The sequence below is a fragment of the Ranitomeya imitator genome, chromosome 3 (assembly GCF_032444005.1).
Source record: "Ranitomeya imitator isolate aRanImi1 chromosome 3, aRanImi1.pri, whole genome shotgun sequence".
NCBI classification, from domain to species: Eukaryota; Metazoa; Chordata; class Amphibia; order Anura; family Dendrobatidae; genus Ranitomeya; species Ranitomeya imitator.
This window is the reverse complement of record NC_091284.1, coordinates 129,686,364-129,705,752: the sequence shown is the minus strand read 5'-3', so window position 1 is coordinate 129,705,752 and position 19,389 is coordinate 129,686,364.

Genomic DNA, 19,389 nt, shown 5'->3' with positions numbered 1-19,389 from the left:
CTGCCCCTGTTTTGGTGGAGGGGGAATTGGAGTATATTGTGGAGAAGATTTTGGATTCTCGTGTCTCTAGACGGAAACTCCAGTATCTGGTCAAATGGAAGGGTTATGCTCAGGAAGATAATTCCTGGGTTTTTGCCTCTGATGTCCATGCCCCAGATCTTGTTCGTGCCTTTCATGTGGCTCATCCTGGTCGGCCTGGGGGTTCTGGTGAGGGTTCGGTGACCCCTCCTCAAGGGGGGGGTACTGTTGTGAATTCTGTGGCTGAATTCACTTCTGTGGTCACAAGTGGTATTGCAGTCTCTGGGCTTCCTCCCTCAGGTGTTTTGGTGAGCTCGTTGGCTGCCTTGCTATTTAGCTCCACCTGAGTCTGTCTTCCTTGCTCCTTGTCAATGTTCCAGTGTTGGATCTGAGCTACTGCATCTTTCCTTGGGCCTGCTGCTCTGCTAGATAAGTGCTTCTAGTTTGTTTTCTGTTTTTTCTGTCCAGCTTGCTATTAACTTTTGCTGGAAGCTCTGAGAAGCAAAGGGGTGCACCGCCGTGCTGTTAGTTCGGCACGGTGGGTCTTTTTGCCCCTTTGCGTGGTTTTCGTTTTAGGGTTTTTTGTAGACTGCATAGTTCTCTTTGCTATCCTCGCTCTGTCTAGAATATCGGGCCTCACTTTGCTGAATCTATTTCATTCCTACGTTTGTCTTTTCATCTTGCTAACAGTCATTATATGTGGGGGGCTGCCTATTCCTTTGGGGTATTTCTCTGAGGTAAGTCAGGCTTGTATTTCTATCTTCAGGCTAGTCAGCTCCTCAGGCAGTGCCGAGTTGCATAGGTAGTGATAGGCGCAATCCACTGCTGCTTATAGTTGTGTGAGGATAGATCAGGTACTGCAGTCTACAGAGATTCCACGTCTCAGAGCTCGTCCTATTGTTTTTGGTTATTGCCAGATCTCTGTATGTGCGCTGATTACTGCACGCTGTGTTGCCTGATTGCCAGCCATAACAGTACAAGGAGCCTCACCAATGATTCCCAATAGAGGGAAAAAAGAAATCCTGACAGCATTTTTTTTTCTTAGCTCTGTCTTCAGTCTTTTTTTTCCCCTAGACATTAGAGTGCTTCAGGACACAGCTGTGGACATGGATATTCAGGCTCTGTGCTCCTCAATGGATAATCTCGTTGTAAATGTACAAAAGATTCAAGATACTATTGATCAGAAATCGATGCTAGAACCAAGAATTCCGATTCCTGATTTGTTTTTTGGTGACAGAACTAAATTCCTGAGCTTCAGAAATAATTGTAAGCTATTTTTGGCCTTGAAACCTCATTCTTCTGGTAATCCTATTCAACAGGTTTTGATTATTATTTCTTTTTTGCGCGGCGACCCACAGGACTGGGCGTTTTCTCTTGCACCAGGAGATTCTGCATTGAGTAATGTTGATGCATTTTTCCAGGCGCTGGGATTGCTTTACGATGAGCCTAATTCAGTGGATCAGGCTGAGAAAAATCTGCTGGCTTTATGCCAGGGTCAGGATGATGTAGAAGTATATTGTCAGAAATTTAGGAAGTGGTCAGTACTCACTCTGTGGAATGAATCTGCACTAGCGGCTTTGTTCAGAAAGGGTCTCTCTGAAGCTCTTAAGGATGTCATGGTGGGATTTCCTATGCCTGCTGGTTTGAATGAGTCTATGTCCTTGGCCATTCAGATCGGTCGTCGCTTGCGCGAGCGTAAATCTGTGCACCATCTGGCGGTATTGTCTGAGAGTAAACCTGAGCCTATGCAGTGCGACAGGACTATGACTAAAGTAGAACGGCAAGAACACAGACGTCTGAACAGACTGTGTTTCTATTGTGGTGATTCTACTCATGCTATTTCTAATTGTCCTAAACGCACTAGGCGGTTCGATAGCTCTGCCGTTATTGGTACTGTACAGTCCAAATTCCTTTTGTCCATTACCTTAATGTGCTCTTTGTCATCGTATTCTGTCATGGCGTTTGTGGATTCAGGCGCTGCCCTGAATCTGATGGATTTGGATTATGCTAAACGTTGTGGATTTTTCTTGGAGCCTTTGCGGTGTCCTATTCCGTTGAGAGGAATTGATGCTACACCTTTGGCCAAGAATAAGCCTCAGTACTGGGCCCAGCTGACCATGTGCATTGCTCCTGCACATCAGGAAGTTATTCGCTTTCTGGTACTGCATAATTTGCATGATGTGGTCGTGTTGGGGTTGCCATGGCTACAAACCCATAATCCAGTATTGGATTGGAACTCTATGTCGGTAACCAGCTGGGGTTGTCAGGGAGTACATGGTGATGTTCCATTTTTGTCTATTTCGTCATCCATTCCTTCTGACATCCCAGAGTTCTTGTCGGACTTTCAGGATGTATTTGAAGAGTCCAAGTCTGATGCCCTACCTCCGCATAGGAATTGTGATTGTGCTATCGATTTGATTCCTGGTAGTAAATTCCCTAAGGGTCGTTTATTTAATTTGTCCGTACCTGAACACACCGCTATGCGCAGTTATGTGAAGGAGTCCCTGGAGAAGGGACATATTCGCCCATCGTCGTCACCATTGGGAGCAGGGTTCTTTTTTGTAGCCAAGAAGGATGGTTCGCTAAGACCGTGTATTGATTACCGCCTTCTTAATAAGATCACTGTTAAGTTTCAGTATCCCTTGCCATTGATTTCTGACTTGTTTGCTCGGATTAAGGGGGCTAGTTGGTTTACTAAGATTGATCTTCGTGGTGCGTATAATCTGGTGAGAATCAGGCAGGGAGATGAATGGAAAACGGCATTTAATACGCCCGAGGGTCATTTTGAGTATCTGGTGATGCCGTTCGGACTTGCCAATGCTCCATCTGTTTTTCAGTCTTTTATGCATGACATTTTCCGTGAGTATCTGGATAAATTCTTGATTGTTTACTTGGATGACATTTTGATCTTCTCAGATGATTGGGAGTCTCATGTGAAGCAAGTCAGAATGGTTTTCCAGGTACTGCGTGCTAATTCCTTGTTCGTGAAGGGATCAAAGTGTCTCTTTGGTGTGCAGAAAGTTTCATTTTTGGGGTTCATCTTTTCCCCTTCTACTATCGAGATGGATCCGGTTAAGGTTCAGGCCATCCAGGATTGGACTCAGCCGACATCTCTAAAAAGTCTGCAGAAATTCCTGGGCTTTGCTAATTTTTATCGTCGCTTCATCTGTAATTTTTCTAGCATTGCCAGACCATTGACCGATTTGACCAAGAAGGGTGCTGATTTGGTTAATTGGTCTTCTGCTGCCGTGGAAGCTTTTCAGGAGTTGAAGCGTCGTTTTTGCTGTGCCCCTGTGTTGTGTCAACCTGATGTTTCTCTTCCGTTCCAGGTCGAGGTTGATGCTTCTGAGATTGGTGCAGGGGCGGTTTTGTCACAGAGAGGTTCTGGTTGCTCAGTGTTCAAACCATGTGCTTTCTTTTCCAGGAAATTTTCTGCTGCTGAGCGTAATTATGATGTGGGCAACCGAGAGTTGCTGGCCATGAAGTGGGCATTCGAGGAGTGGCGTCATTGGCTTGAGGGTGCTAAGCATCGCGTGGTGGTTTTGACTGATCATAAGAACCTTACTTATCTTGAGTCTGCCAAGCGCTTGAATCCTAGACAGGCCCGTTGGTCGTTATTTTTTGCTCGTTTTGATTTTGTGATTTCATACCTTCCGGGCTCTAAAAATGTGAAGGCGGATGCTCTGTCTAGGAGTTTTGTGCCCGACTCTCCGGGGTTATCTGAGCCGGCGAGTATCCTCAAGGAAGGAGTTATTGTGTCTGCCATCTCCCCTGATTTGCGGAGAGTGTTGCAGAAATTTCAGGCTAATAAACCTGATCGTTGTCCGGCCGAGAAACTGTTCGTCCCTGATAGGTGGACTAGTAAAGTTATCTCTGAACTTCATTGTTCGGTGCTGGCCGGTCATCCAGGAATCTTTGGTACCAGGGAGTTGGTTGCTAGATCCTTCTGGTGGCCATCTCTGTCGCGGGATGTGCGTGCTTTTGTGCAGTCCTGTGGAATTTGTGCTAGGGCTAAGCCCTGCTGTTCACGTGCCAGTGGGTTGCTTTTGCCCTTGCCGGTCCCGAAGAGGCCTTGGACACATATTTCGATGGATTTCATTTCTGACCTTCCCGTTTCTCAAAAAATGTCGGTCATTTGGGTGGTCTGTGATCGCTTTTCTAAAATGGTCCATCTGGTGCCTTTGGTTAAATTGCCTTCCTCCTCTGATTTGGTGCCTTTGTTCTTCCAGCATGTGGTTCGTTTACATGGCATTCCTGAGAATATTGTTTCTGACAGAGGTTCCCAGTTTGTCTCGAGGTTCTGGCGAGCCTTTTGTGGTAGGATGGGCATTGACCTATCTTTCTCCTCGGCCTTCCATCCTCAGACTAATGGCCAGACCGAACGAACCAATCAGACCTTGGAAACATATCTGAGATGTTTTGTTTCCGCTGACCAGGATGATTGGGTGTCATTTTTGCCGTTGGCTGAGTTCGCCCTTAATAATCGGGCCAGCTCGGCTACCTTGGTCTCTCCATTTTTCTGCAATTCTGGGTTCCATCCTCGTTTCTCTTCAGGACAGGTTGAGTCTTCGGACTGTCCTGGTGTGGATTCTGTGGTGGACAGGTTGCAGCAGATCTGGACTCAGGTAGTGGACAATTTGACCTTGTCCCAGGAGAAGGCTCAGCTTTTCGCTAATCGCAGACGCCGTGTGGGACCCCGACTTCGTGTTGGGGATCTGGTTTGGTTATCTTCTCGTCATATTCCTATGAAGGTTTCCTCTCCTAAATTTAAACCTCGTTTTATTGGTCCGTATAGGATTTCTGAGATTCTCAATCCGGTGTCTTTTCGTCTGATCCTCCCAGACTCCTTTTCCATACATAATGTATTCCATAGGTCGTTGTTGAGGAGATACGTGGCACCTATGGTTCCATCTGTGGAGCCTCCTGCCCCTGTTTTGGTGGAGGGGGAATTGGAGTATATTGTGGAGAAGATTTTGGATTCTCGTGTCTCTAGACGGAAACTCCAGTATCTGGTCAAATGGAAGGGTTATGCTCAGGAAGATAATTCCTGGGTTTTTGCCTCTGATGTCCATGCCCCAGATCTTGTTCGTGCCTTTCATGTGGCTCATCCTGGTCGGCCTGGGGGTTCTGGTGAGGGTTCGGTGACCCCTCCTCAAGGGGGGGGTACTGTTGTGAATTCTGTGGCTGAATTCACTTCTGTGGTCACAAGTGGTATTGCAGTCTCTGGGCTTCCTCCCTCAGGTGTTTTGGTGAGCTCGTTGGCTGCCTTGCTATTTAGCTCCACCTGAGTCTGTCTTCCTTGCTCCTTGTCAATGTTCCAGTGTTGGATCTGAGCTACTGCATCTTTCCTTGGGCCTGCTGCTCTGCTAGATAAGTGCTTCTAGTTTGTTTTCTGTTTTTTCTGTCCAGCTTGCTATTAACTTTTGCTGGAAGCTCTGAGAAGCAAAGGGGTGCACCGCCGTGCTGTTAGTTCGGCACGGTGGGTCTTTTTGCCCCTTTGCGTGGTTTTCGTTTTAGGGTTTTTTGTAGACTGCATAGTTCTCTTTGCTATCCTCGCTCTGTCTAGAATATCGGGCCTCACTTTGCTGAATCTATTTCATTCCTACGTTTGTCTTTTCATCTTGCTAACAGTCATTATATGTGGGGGGCTGCCTATTCCTTTGGGGTATTTCTCTGAGGTAAGTCAGGCTTGTATTTCTATCTTCAGGCTAGTCAGCTCCTCAGGCAGTGCCGAGTTGCATAGGTAGTGATAGGCGCAATCCACTGCTGCTTATAGTTGTGTGAGGATAGATCAGGTACTGCAGTCTACAGAGATTCCACGTCTCAGAGCTCGTCCTATTGTTTTTGGTTATTGCCAGATCTCTGTATGTGCGCTGATTACTGCACGCTGTGTTGCCTGATTGCCAGCCATAACAGTCGCTGTGACCAGTGGGGTACCGCAGAGGTCGGTATTGGGACCTGTTCTCTACAACATATTCATTAATGATTTGGTAGAAGGTTTACACAGTAAAATATCGATATTTGCAGATGATACAAAACTATATAAAGCAGTTAATACAAGAGAAGATAGTATTCTGCTACAGATGGATCTGGATAAGTTGGAAACTTGGGCTGAAAGGTGGCAGATGAGGTTTAACAATGATAAATGTAAGGTTATACACATGGGAAGAAGGAATCAATATCACCATTACACACTGAACGGGAAACCACTGGGTAAATCTGACAGGGAGAAGGACTTGGGGATCCTAGTTAATGATAAACTTACCTGGAGCAGCCAGTGCCAGGCAGCAGCTGCCAAGGCAAACAGGATCATGGGGTGCATTGAGAGAGGTCTGGATGCACATGATGAGAGCATTATACTGCCTCTGTACAAATCCCTAGTTAGACCGCACATGGAGTTTTTAAATACATCAGATAGGGATTGCATACATTAGTTAGGACTGCTCTATATGGGTATACCGTGAAGTTTGGTAGAGCAGCTTAGTATACATTTTTTGCAAAAAACGTATCAACCAAATACCCTGTTTTTTACATCTTTTACTAGCACTTGCGTATTACTGCGACTTTTTTCAAACTGAGTGTTTTTGGTTTTACTATTTTCTTTTGTGTCTTCAGGTTTCTTGGTGGTGTGTGAACATGTTCCTACAGACTTGTTCACTGTGCAAGTAGCCCATGTGTTCCTGTTTCCATAATTGTTCTCTTGTGTCTACAAGACTGGGGAGGTATCCACCACTCCTCTTGGGCTATCTGCACAAAAGCTGTTCTACTCTGTATGCACACATGGATTTTTCCTCTCTGAACCCTGTTCACACAGGTAATATACAGATGATCAGGTTTTTAAATACATCAGATAGGGATTGCATACATTAGTTAGGACTGCTCTATATGGGTATACCGTGAAGTTTGGTAGAGCAGCTTAGTATACATTTTTTGCAAAAAACGTATCAACCAAATACCCTGTTTTTTACATCTTTTACTAGCACTTGCGTATTTTATTTTATTATTATTATACATTTTTATAGCACCATTTATTCCATGGCGCTTTACATGTGAATACGGGGCAAATATAGACAAATACATTAAACATGAGCAGATAACAAGGCACACGAGTACATAAGGAGGGAGGACCCTGCCCGCGAGGGCTCACAGTCTGCAGGGGGTGGGTGAGGATTACTGCGACTTTTTTCAAACTGAGTGTTTTTGGTTTTACTATTCTCTTTTGTGTCTACATGGAGTGCTCTGTCCAGTTTTGGGCACCGGTGCACAGGAAGGATATAATGGAACTAGAGAGAGTACAAAGGAGGGCAACAAAATTAATAAAGGGGATGGGAGAACTACAATAACCAGTTAGATTAGCGAAATTAGGATTATTTAGTCTAGAAAAAAGACGACTGAGGGGCGATCTAATAACCATGTATAAGTATATAAGGGGACAATTCAAATATCTCGCTGAGGATCTGTTTATACCAAGGAAGGTGACGGGCACAAGGGGGCATTCTTTGCGTCTGGAGGAGAGAAGGTTTTTCCACCAACATAGAAGAGGATTCTTTACTGTTAGGGCAGTGAGAATCTGGAATTGCTTGCATGAGGAGGTGGTGATGGCGAACTCAGTCGAGGGGTTCAAGAGAGGCCTGGATGTCTTCCTGGAGCAGAACAATATTGTATCATACAATTATTAGGTTCTGTAGAAGGACGTAGATCTGGGGATTTATTATGATGGAATATAGGCTGAACTGGATGGACAAATGTCTTTTTTCGGCCTTACTAACTATGTTACTGTGTTACTATGTTAATATATAATACTAGATTGTGGCCCGATTCTAACACATCGGGTATTCTAGAATATGCATGTCCCTGTAGTATATGGACAATGATGATTCCAGAATTCGCGGCAGATTGTGCCCATCACTGATTGATAGAGGCAACCTTTATGACATCATCGTCGCCATGGCAACCATTATGACATCTACGTCGATACTGTGCCCATCGCTGATTGGTCGAGGCCTGGCGGCCTCGACCAATCAGAGACGCGGGATGTCTACATCCTTTATGACATCATCGTCGCTGTGCCCGTCGCTGATTGGTCGAGGCCTGGCGGCCTTGACCAATCAGAGACGTGGGATTTCTACGTCGATACTGTGCCCGTCGCTGATTGGTCGAGGCCGCCACGCGGGATTTCCAGGACAGACAGACAGAAAGACAGACAGACAGACAGACGGAAAATAGAATTATTCTTACCGTTAATTCAGTTTCTAGTAACCCACCACGACAGCACACCTGGAGGATGTTACCCCTTTCCTAATAGGGACAGGAAATGACAAGAGGTTAAATAACCCCTCCCTCATCCTCCCCTCAGTGTTATTATAAAGGACCACAGGAGAATGAATGCTTCAAATTATATTTATTCTTTTCAGAACTTATATTAAGCAAAAGGGAGGGTTTACTCCTGCTGTCGTTGTGGGTTACTAGAAACCGAATTAACGGTAAGAATAATTCTATTATCTCTAGTAACCCCCCACGACAGCACACCTGGAGCAGTACCCAAGAGTAATTTTAGGGGGGGACTACAGCACTAAGGACTTTTTCTCCGAAGGCTAAGTCTTCTTTTGACATCAGGTCAAGCCTGTAATGTTTGGAGAACGTATGGACCGAGGACCACGTAGCCGCTCTGCATATTTGCTCGATGGAAGCACTGGCTTTCTCGGCCCAGGAGACAGCTGTTGCTCTAGTAGAATGGGCTGTGAGCTTTTCTGGTGGTGGAAGGCCTTGAATTTGATAAGCCTCCAGTATTGCTCTTTTGATCCAATTTGCAATTGTGGATCTGGAAGTCTTCTTCCCCTTATTCTGGCCGAGAAGATGAATAAACAGATTCTGATCTTTTCTAATCTTTTCTGATGCATGAAGATAATAGAGTACCATTCTTCGAACATCCAAAGTATGGAAATGTTCCTCTTCCTCATTCTTTGGTTCTTGATAGAATGATGGAAGAATTATCTCCTGCGATTTGTGGAAATCGGAGACGACCTTTGGTAGAAAGGATGGGTCTAATCGCAGGATAAGCCTGTCCTGAAGAATCTTCATGTAGGGCTCATTGATTGACAGGGCTTGTAGTTCACCCACTCTTCTGGCTGTTGTTATGGCTACCAGGAAGGTGGTCTTCTAGGTGAGTTTATCCATGGTTATGGAAGATAAGGGTTCAAATGGTGGCAGTGTAAGTCCTTTCAAGACTATATTCAGGTCCCAGGATGGAACTATATTTATGGGTCTTGGAGATATGCGGGATGCCGCCGTCATGAATCTTCTTACCCATCTATGGTCAGCTAAAGACTGGTCAAAATAAGAGCTCAAGGCTGCCACTTGTACCTTGAGGGTGCTGGGTCTGAGACCCTTTTCCAGCCCATCTTGTAGAAAATCCAGGATCTTGGCTAGGTTTGGTTTATCTGGGTTAGGTTGTTCAGGAGCACACCATGTGATGAAAGTCTTCCAGATTTTTTGGTAGATAGAATTAGTAACTGTTTTGCGGCTCTTTTGTAATGTTTTAATTACTCTCTTTGATAGTCCTCTAGTTCTCAGAATTGAGAATTCAGAAGCCAGGCATTTAGGTGTAGCCTCTCGGGATCTGGATGCAGTATTGGCCCCTGGTAGAGAAGGTCTTTGACCGGTGGAAGTGCTATTGGTCCATCTATTTTTAGACTGATGAGGGCCCCAAACCAACCTCTTTTGGGCCAAAGTGGAGCCACTAGGATCACCTTGAGTTTTTCTGCCCTTATTTTCTGCAGGACTTTTGGTAGGACTGGCAATGGCGGGAAAGCGTATGCTAGCGTGAATGTCCATGGCTGGACCAATGCGTCCACAGCTAACCCCGGATTCATCGGATCTAGCGAGAAGAACTGGTCTACCTTTGCGTTCTGACTGTTCGCGAACAAGTCCACTTCTGGCTGCCCCCATCTTTTGACTAGTATCTGAAAGACTTCTGGGTTTAGGCTCCATTCTCCTGGATGGACCTCTGTTCTGCTCAGGAAGTCGGCTTGTACGTTTATCTTCCCTTTTATGTGTAGGGCGGATATGGAGAGAACATGTTCTTCGGCCCACGAAAATATTCTTGCTGATATTCTTTTTAGATCTTCGTGTCTTGTACTTCCCTGGTGGCGAAGGTGGGCAACTGTTGTCATGTTGTCTGAGTATATTTTTATGTGGGAATTTTGTACAAGAGTTACCGCCGCTTTGAGAACTTCTTCTACTGCTTTTAGCTCTTTGAAATTCGAGGATTGTTGTGCTATTTCGGCTGACCAGAATCCCTGGAATATGTGCTGGTCTACCATAGCTCCCCAACCTTTTCCACTGGCATCTACTGTTATGGTCACTGCTGGGACCTGCAACCAGGGAACTCCTCTTATTAAGTTCTCTTTTTGTAGCCACCATGTTATTGAGGACTTTACATGCGGTGGTATCCGGATCTTTTTGTCTAGAGAACCTGGGGATCCGTCCCAGCTTGACAGAATATGTGTCTGAAGTATCCTGGTGTGGGCTTGAGCCCATGCCACCATCTGGATGCAAGATGTCATGGTACCTAGAACCGACATGGCCCATCTTAGAGATAGTCTCTTCTTGTCCCGCAACATTCTTATCTTTGATGTAAGCAGGGACCGTTTTTGTTCGGGCAAGAAAGATGTTTGGCTGTGGGAGTCTAATAAGACCCCTAAAAAGATCTTCGTTGTGGACGGAACCATATCCGATTTTTGGGGGTTTACCACCCATCCCAGGGATGACAGGATCTGGACTGTTGTTTGAAGATGTTCCTGTAGAATTGGAACCGTGGGAGCCACTACCAAGAGGTCGTCGAGGTATGGGATTATGCATATCTGCCGACTTCTGATGTACGCCATCACCTCGGACATGACCTTTGTAAAGATCCTTGGAGCTGATGATAGTCCGAATGGGAGGACATTGAACTGGAAGTGGTCTATAACCTCTCCTCTGGTGACTGCAAATCTTAGAAATTTTCGATAGGTTGGATGGACTGGGACGTGATAATATGCGTCCTGTAAGTCGATGGTTGCCATCACGAAGTCTTGCCCTATTAAGGGTACTGTCGATCTCACGGACTCCATTCTGAATCTTCTGTAGGTTACATATTGATTCAGCGGTTTCAGATTGATTATCATTCGATGGGTTCCGTTTGGTTTCCTTATCAGAAATAGGCTGGAATAATGGCCCTTGTTTCTTTCGTCTTTTGGGACTGTGGAGATCACATTGTTGATTAAGAGATCTTCTATCCCAGTTATCAGGGTGGACTGTAACTTCGGTGTTGATAACGTTGTCGTTTTCATTATTTTTTGGGGATACAATGTAAACTCTATTTTCATCCCCTCTTTGACCAATCTTAAGGTCCACTGATCCACACCGATCTCTTGCCAGACTGGGAGGAAGTTCGAAATCCGACCCCCCACTATGACGGCGTCATTGCTTTCTCTGGTTTTGGGGTTGGGAAAGAAAAAGATTCCTGTCTTTCCCTCCTTTCGGATAGCTCCAGCGACCTGTCTTAGGCTGGTTTCACATTTGCGTTTTTTTTTTTTTGCGTTTTTGCGGTAAAAAACGCAAAAAAACGCATGCGTTTTTTCCCCCTATACTTAACATTAAAAACGCATGCGTTTTTTTGCATGCGTTTTGACGCGTTTTTGCAACGCATGCGTTTTTTCACTGCATGCGTTTTGTTGCAGAAATGCAACATGTAGTAATTTTAGCGGCGTTTAGCGGCGTTTTTTTGCCGCGAAAAAAAATGCATTCGTTTTTTCGCGGTAAAACCCCCCATTGATGTCTATGTAAACGCATGCGTTTTTAAGCACATGCGTTTGCATGCGTTTTTATAGAAAAACACAAGAATACACACTTATAAGCCATCCCCCAACCCTAACCCTAACCCTAAAACACAAACTCTAACACAAACTCTAACACAAACTCTAACACAAACTCTAACACAAACTCTAACACAAACCCTAACCCTAGCCCTAACCCTAGCCCTAACCCTAACCCTAGCCCTAACCCTAACCCTAGGGATCCTAACCCTAACACAAACCCTAACCCTAACCCTAAAACACAAACTGTAACACAAACTGTAACACAAACCCTAACACAAACTCTAACACAAACTCTAACACAAACTCTAACACAAACTGTAACACAAACCCTAACCCTAACCCTAACCCTAGCCCTAACCCTAACCCTAGCCCTAACCCTAGGGATCCTAACCCTAACCCTAACCCTAGCCCTAACCCTAACCCTAGGGATCCTAACCCTAACACAAACCCTAACCCTAACCCTAAAACACAAACTGTAACACAAACTCTAACACAAACTCTAACACAAACTCTAACACAAACTCTAACCCTAACCCTAGGGATCCTAACCCTAACACAAACCCTAACCCTAACCCTAAAACACAAACTGTAACACAAACTCTAACACAAACTCTAACACAAACTGTAACACAAACCCTAACCCTAACCCTAGCCCTAACCCTAACCCTAGCCCTAACCCTAACCCTAGGGATCCTAACCCTAACCCTAGCCCTAACCCTAACCCTAGGGATCCTATCCCTAACCCTAACACAAACCCAAACCCTAACCCTAAAACACAAACTGTAACACAAACTGTAACACAAACTGTAACACAAACTCTAACACAAACTCTAACACAAACTCTAACACAAACCCTAACCCAAACTGTAACCCTAACCCTAGCCCTAATCCTAACCCTAACCCTAGGGATCCTAACCCTAACCCTTAGGGTTAGGGTTAGGATCCCTAGGGTTAGGGTTAGGGTTACGGTTAGAGTTAGGGTTTGTGTTAGGGTTAGGATCCCTAGGGTTAGGGTTAGGGTTAGGGTTTGTGTTAGGGTTAGGGTTTGTGTTAGGGTTAGGATCCCTAGGGTTAGGGTTAGGGTTTGTGTTAGGGTTAGGGTTTGTGTTAGGGTTAGGATCCCTAGGGTTAGGGTTAGGGTTTGGGTTAGGGTTAGGGTTAGGGTTTGGGTTAGGGTTAGGGTTTGTGTTAGGGTTAGGGTTAGGGTTTGTGTTAGGGTTAGGATTTGTGTTAGGGTTAGGGTTAGGATCCCTAGGGTTAGGGTTTGTGTTAGGGTTAGGGTTTGTGTTAGGGTTAGGGTTAGGATCCCTAGGGTTTGTGTTAGGGTTAGGGTTTGTGTTAGGGTTAGGGTTTGGGTTAGGGTTAGTGTTTGGGTTAGGGTTAGGGTTTGTGTTAGGGTTAGGGTTTGTGTTAGGGCTAGGGTTAGGGTTTGTGTTAGGGTTAGGGTTTGTGTTAGGGTTAGGGTTAGGGTTTGTGTTAGGGTTAGGGTTTGTGTTAGGGTTAGGGTTAGGATCCCTAGGGTTAGGGTTAGGGTTTGTGTTAGGGTTAGGGTTAGGGTTAGAGTTTGTGTTAGGGTTAGTATCCCTAGGGTTACTAGGGATCCTAACCCTAAGTATTTATGTTTATAGTGGGTTTTCTAGTTGATTTTGATGATTGGCAGCTGTCAAACACTTCTCATTATGCGTTTCAAAAACGCAAACGCATGGAAAAACGCGTCTAAACGCGTTTAAACGCAAAAAACGCATGCGTTTAAACGCGTTTAAACGCGTTTTTGCATCAAATGCGTTTGCGTTAAAAACGCTGCGTTTTGAAACGCTAGTGTGAAACCAGCCTTACCCTTTCCTCTGTATTGAGGAGTATGCTCCTGCTGAGCGCGGAAGGGTCTTTTCCTAGGGTTTCTAGGTTCTGGTAAGGTCTTTTTCTTGTCTGAAGCCTTCTCCAAAAGATCATCCAAGGCTGGTCCAAACATATACTTTCCTTTAAAAGGAATAGAACACAGCCTCATCTTGGAAGTCATATCCCCAGATCAGGATCTTAGCCAGAGTGCACGCCTTACCGAGTTTGACAGTGCAGATGATCTCGCCGTCACTCTCACGGATTCTGCGGAAGCATCTGCTAAAAAGCCTGTTGATTTCTGGAAGATAGGCAAGGAGGCTAGAATATCTTCTCTCGGAGTACCTGAGGACAAGTGCTCTTCTAGCTGCCCCAGCCAGCGATACATCGATCTAGCCACGCAAGTGGATACTGAATTGATGTTCAGTAAAGACGCTGACGTTTCCCACGACTTCCTTAGTAGTCCGTCCATCTTACGTTCCAGAGGGTCTCTCAGTTGGGAGGCATCCTCGAATGGTAGCGTGGTTTTTTTGGGTACTCTGGCAATCTGGACGTCCTAACCCTAACACAAACCCTAACCCTAACCCTAAAACACAAACTGTAACACAAACTCTAACACAAACTCTAACACAAACTCTAACACAAACTCTAACCCTAACCCTAGGGATCCTAACCCTAACACAAACCCTAACCCTAACCCTAAAACACAAACTGTAACACAAACTCTAACACAAACTCTAACACAAACTGTAACACAAACCCTAACCCTAACCCTAGCCCTAACCCTAACCCTAGCCCTAACCCTAACCCTAGGGATCCTAACCCTAACCCTAGCCCTAACCCTAACCCTAGGGATCCTATCCCTAACCCTAACACAAACCCAAACCCTAACCCTAAAACACAAACTGTAACACAAACTGTAACACAAACTGTAACACAAACTGTAACACAAACTCTAACACAAACTCTAACACAAACCCTAACCCAAACTGTAACCCTAACCCTAGCCCTAATCCTAACCCTAACCCTAGGGATCCTAACCCTAACCCTTAGGGTTAGGGTTAGGATCCCTTAGGGTTAGGGTTAGGGTTACGGTTAGAGTTAGGGTTTGTGTTAGGGTTAGGATCCCTAGGGTTAGGGTTAGGGTTAGGGTTAGGGTTTGTGTTAGGGTTAGGGTTTGTGTTAGGGTTAGGATCCCTAGGGTTAGGGTTAGGGTTTGTGTTAGGGTTAGGGTTTGTGTTAGGGTTAGGATCCCTAGGGTTAGGGTTAGGGTTTGTGTTAGGGTTTGGGTTAGGGTTAGGGTTTGGGTTAGGGTTAGGGTTAGGGTTTGGGTTAGGGTTAGGGTTTGTGTTAGGGTTAGGGTTAGGGTTTGTGTTAGGGTTAGGATTTGTGTTAGGGTTAGGATCCCTAGGGTTAGGGTTTGTGTTAGGGTTAGGGTTTGTGTTAGGGTTAGGGTTAGGATCCCTAGGGTTTGTGTTAGGGTTAGGGTTTGTGTTAGGGTTAGGGTTTGGGTTAGGGTTAGTGTTTGGGTTAGGGTTAGGGTTTGTGTTAGGGTTAGGGTTTGTGTTAGGGCTAGGGTTAGGGTTTGTGTTAGGGTTAGGGTTTGTGTTAGGGTTAGGGTTAGGGTTTGTGTTAGGGTTTGTGTTAGGGTTAGGGTTAGGATCCCTAGGGTTAGGGTTAGGGTTTGTGTTAGGGTTAGGGTTAGGGTTAGAGTTTGTGTTAGGGTTAGTATCCCTAGGGTTACTAGGGATCCTAACCCTAAGTATTTATGTTTATAGTGGGTTTTCTAGTTGATTTTGATGATTGGCAGCTGTCAAACACTTCTCATTATGCGTTTCAAAAACGCAAACGCATGGAAAAACGCGTCTAAACGCGTTTAAACGCAAAAAACGCATGCGTTTAAACGCGTTTAAACGCGTTTTTGCATCAAATGCGTTTGCGTTAAAAACGCTGCGTTTTGAAACGCTAGTGTGAAACCAGCCTTACCCTTTCCTCTGTATTGAGGAGTATGCTCCTGCTGAGCGCGGAAGGGTCTTTTCCTAGGGTTTCTAGGTTCTGGTAAGGTCTTTTTCTTGTCTGAAGCCTTCTCCAAAAGATCATCCAAGGCTGGTCCAAACATATACTTTCCTTTAAAAGGAATAGAACACAGCCTCATCTTGGAAGTCATATCCCCAGACCAGGATCTTAGCCAGAGTGCACGCCTTACCGAGTTTGACAGTGCAGATGATCTCGCCGTCACTCTCACGGATTCTGCGGAAGCATCTGCTAAAAAGCCTGTTGATTTCTGGAAGATAGGCAAGGAGGCTAGAATATCTTCTCTCGGAGTACCTGAGGACAAGTGCTCTTCTAGCTGCCCCAGCCAGCGATACATCGATCTAGCCACGCAAGTGGATACTGAATTGATGTTCAGTAAAGACGCTGACGTTTCCCACGACTTCCTTAGTAGTCCGTCCATCTTACGTTCCAGAGGGTCTCTCAGTTGGGAGGCATCCTCGAATGGTAGCGTGGTTTTTTTGGGTACTCTGGCAATCTGGACGTCCACTTTTGGAACTTCTGACCAGCATGACGCTGTCTCGGCATCCACAGGAAATCTGTCTTTAATTTCCGCTGGAGTAGTCAGCTTCTTTTCTGGGGATTCCCACTCGTCCAGAACTAAATCCCGGATGTTTTGGTGAATAGGAAACACCTGACGCTTCCTAGAACGAAGTCCTCCAAACATCTCTTCTTGCACTGACTGGGCCGTCTTCTCTTCCTCAATCTCCATAGTTTTTCTTACAGCCGTAAGGAGTTCTTCAATATCAGATGAAGAAAAGTAGTATCTCTCTTGCTGGACAGTTTCAGAGTCCAGGGATAATTCACCCTCCTCTGGGGGTTCGTCCGACGTCTCTCCCTGAGAGTCCTCCTGCTCTTCCTCCTGTGGATTAAGTTTCCTTTTCTTAGCCTCAGGAGGGGCACTAGGAGATGGTGTAGGCTGGGAAAGAGTGGCCAGAGATGTTTTAATCTCCTGCTGGATTAAGGTTTTAATCTCCTCTATCAGGGATGGCTGTTCCTCTCTGATAATTTTGTCTGTGCATTCTTTGCACAAAGATTTCTTGTATGAAGAGGACAGCTTCTTCGTACAAACTGCGCATTTGCGGGTAGTTTTTGTTTTGCTTCCTGATGTGGGTTCCTTGTCCCTCTAAAAAAGGAAGGGGAGAAGGAATCATAAGACTACAACCCACATCAGGGAATGGACACCCGGGGCCAGACTACTCACTGGGGCCGGGATGGTGCTGTGTTCTGCAGGTGCAGAGCACGAGGAAGCAGACATCTCCATAGTCTTCACCACACAGTGGCCCTACCTGCGATGTCTTCCTGTCCAGAGCCTGAATATATAGGCGACCGGACGCAGCACCTGTCCTCCTGGATGAGGACCTCCTCCTCCGGTGTCCGGAAGTACGTGGGGGGAGAACGCTGACGTCTTCCACGCTGTCTGCCTAGCGTTCCTGTTGGAACGCACGAGGAACTTCCTGTTTCAGAGAAGCCGGCCGGCGTCTGACGTCATATCCGGTCGCCGGCTTCAGACCGGAAGTACCCACACACGCGCGCGCGGTGCGGAGGAGGAGAAGGGCTGGAGAGCTCCGAGAGGTCTCCAGCCGAAGAACGCCCCAGACCTTACCCGCAGGCGCGGAATGGCGGCGGAGAAGAGTCCCGAGTCGGAGGAGACGGGAGCAGCGACAGGGAATGGACGTAAGTCTGATCCCCGCTGCCCGGCCAAACTATTCATATTCCCCCCGGTGACCGCTGCTGGCACAGTGCACCTGGGATGACCTCTTCATCCCTAGTAGGGACAGGAAAGAACACTGAGGGGAGGATGAGGGAGGGGTTATTTAACCTCTTGTCATTTCCTGTCCTTATTAGGAAAGGGGTAACATCCTCCAGGTGTGTTGTCGTGGGGGGTTACTAGAGAAAAACCCTTAGACAATTATATATATAGATTAATAAAAATCAAATGATCATGTATTGCTTCTTGTATTCTTGCTATATTTCTAGAGTGGCTTCATGTATTATTTCATGGGTAACAGATACATGACTGGAGGGCCTCAAGAGAAGATCACCCAATCTGGTGTCCATCACTCTTTACTGTTTTATTTTAGCGCCATTTTAAAAAATCAGAAACCATTATCTACATAGAAAGTGTAGGAGAAAGAAATCAGTGGATTATCTAAGATGTTTCCAGACATATACTAGTCTTTAATCTTGATACATAGGTGTAAATTTGGTCTTTGGGTTCTTTGGACTTTTCGGAGACTATGGAGGTGAAATGCATTAACACCAAACTGCAGCATTTAGGTCTCCAAAAACAGGACAAATTGCTGTACAATAATTATTATCATTAGAATATAATTTAAAGAAGTGTTTTGCCGTGAAATATTTGATATTTAATGATCGTAGTCAGAGGAGGAATAAAGTGTCACTGAGCTCTTCTCTGAACTTACTCCAGTTTTTCTATGTCTTTTTTAAAATGTGGTGCCCAGAACTGGACACAGTATTCCAGATGATGCCTGACCAAGGGAAAGTAGAGGGGGATAATTATTTCATGTGATCTAGTCTCCATGCTTCTCTTAATACATCCTAGAACTGTGTTTGCCTTTTTTACTGCTGCATCACACTGTTGACTTATGTGCAGTCTGTTATCTATTAGTATACCCAAGTCTTTATCACACGTGCTGTTGATTAGTCCTATTACTCCCATTCTGTACACATTTTTTTGTATAATTTTCATTTTTCTTTTCCAGATATAGAATCTTGTATTTCTCCCTGTCAAATACCATTATATTAGTTGCTACCCATTGTTCAAGCTTATCTACATCCTTCTGAATTATCTGTCTTCTCTAGTGTTAATCTTCCATCGTGTGTACATACAGTGGATCATCTGCTGCATTCTACAGTATAGTGCCAGAGAAGTGCATGAGATTTTAAGAAATCTCATGTACTTGCAGCATGCATTGACAAGCTGTGGGTTTAAGATCCATAGCATGTCAACTTACACTGAAGATGTACATGTGACTTTCTCCCTTTACTTAGCCAAGAGTGAAATATGTAACTTTCTTTCACCTTTTTCGCAATGATATCCGCAGAGGTAAATACGACTACAGGTAACATTGTGGGACCTCCACAGCCAATACACTTCATTGGAACTTACAGGGGTTGTCCTATTAGTGGTGTTCAATCTGAATGTTTGTCCATGTTAAAAGAAAAACACTTATACTCACCTCCTGTGCCAGCGCCATTCCAGCAGCGTGTCAGCGCGCATTGATTGGGCGCAGAGCTCACATAACGTAACAGCCTCACGTGAGCCCCAGGAACATGAATGCCGACACCACACGAACGATGAGTATAAATATTTTATTTTAACAATGGCAAACATTCAGATTGAGAAAGGTTTGCCCTACTAGTGGACCCCTTTAAGCCCACCATTTATAGTAGATGGCTATTGGACAAACTCACATACATAGCATTGCTTGTTTGGTCATGTGCTCCTATGTTCTCAATGACACAGCCGTCGCCCAACATATCTCCGGAAGACAATATGATCAGCAGTCCAGATCGATATTTCCCCCGACAGTGCATATTAGGCTGCTCTAGCCTATAATTACATTTTCTCACTCAAACTAATACTTAAAAGGTAACTGGGGGC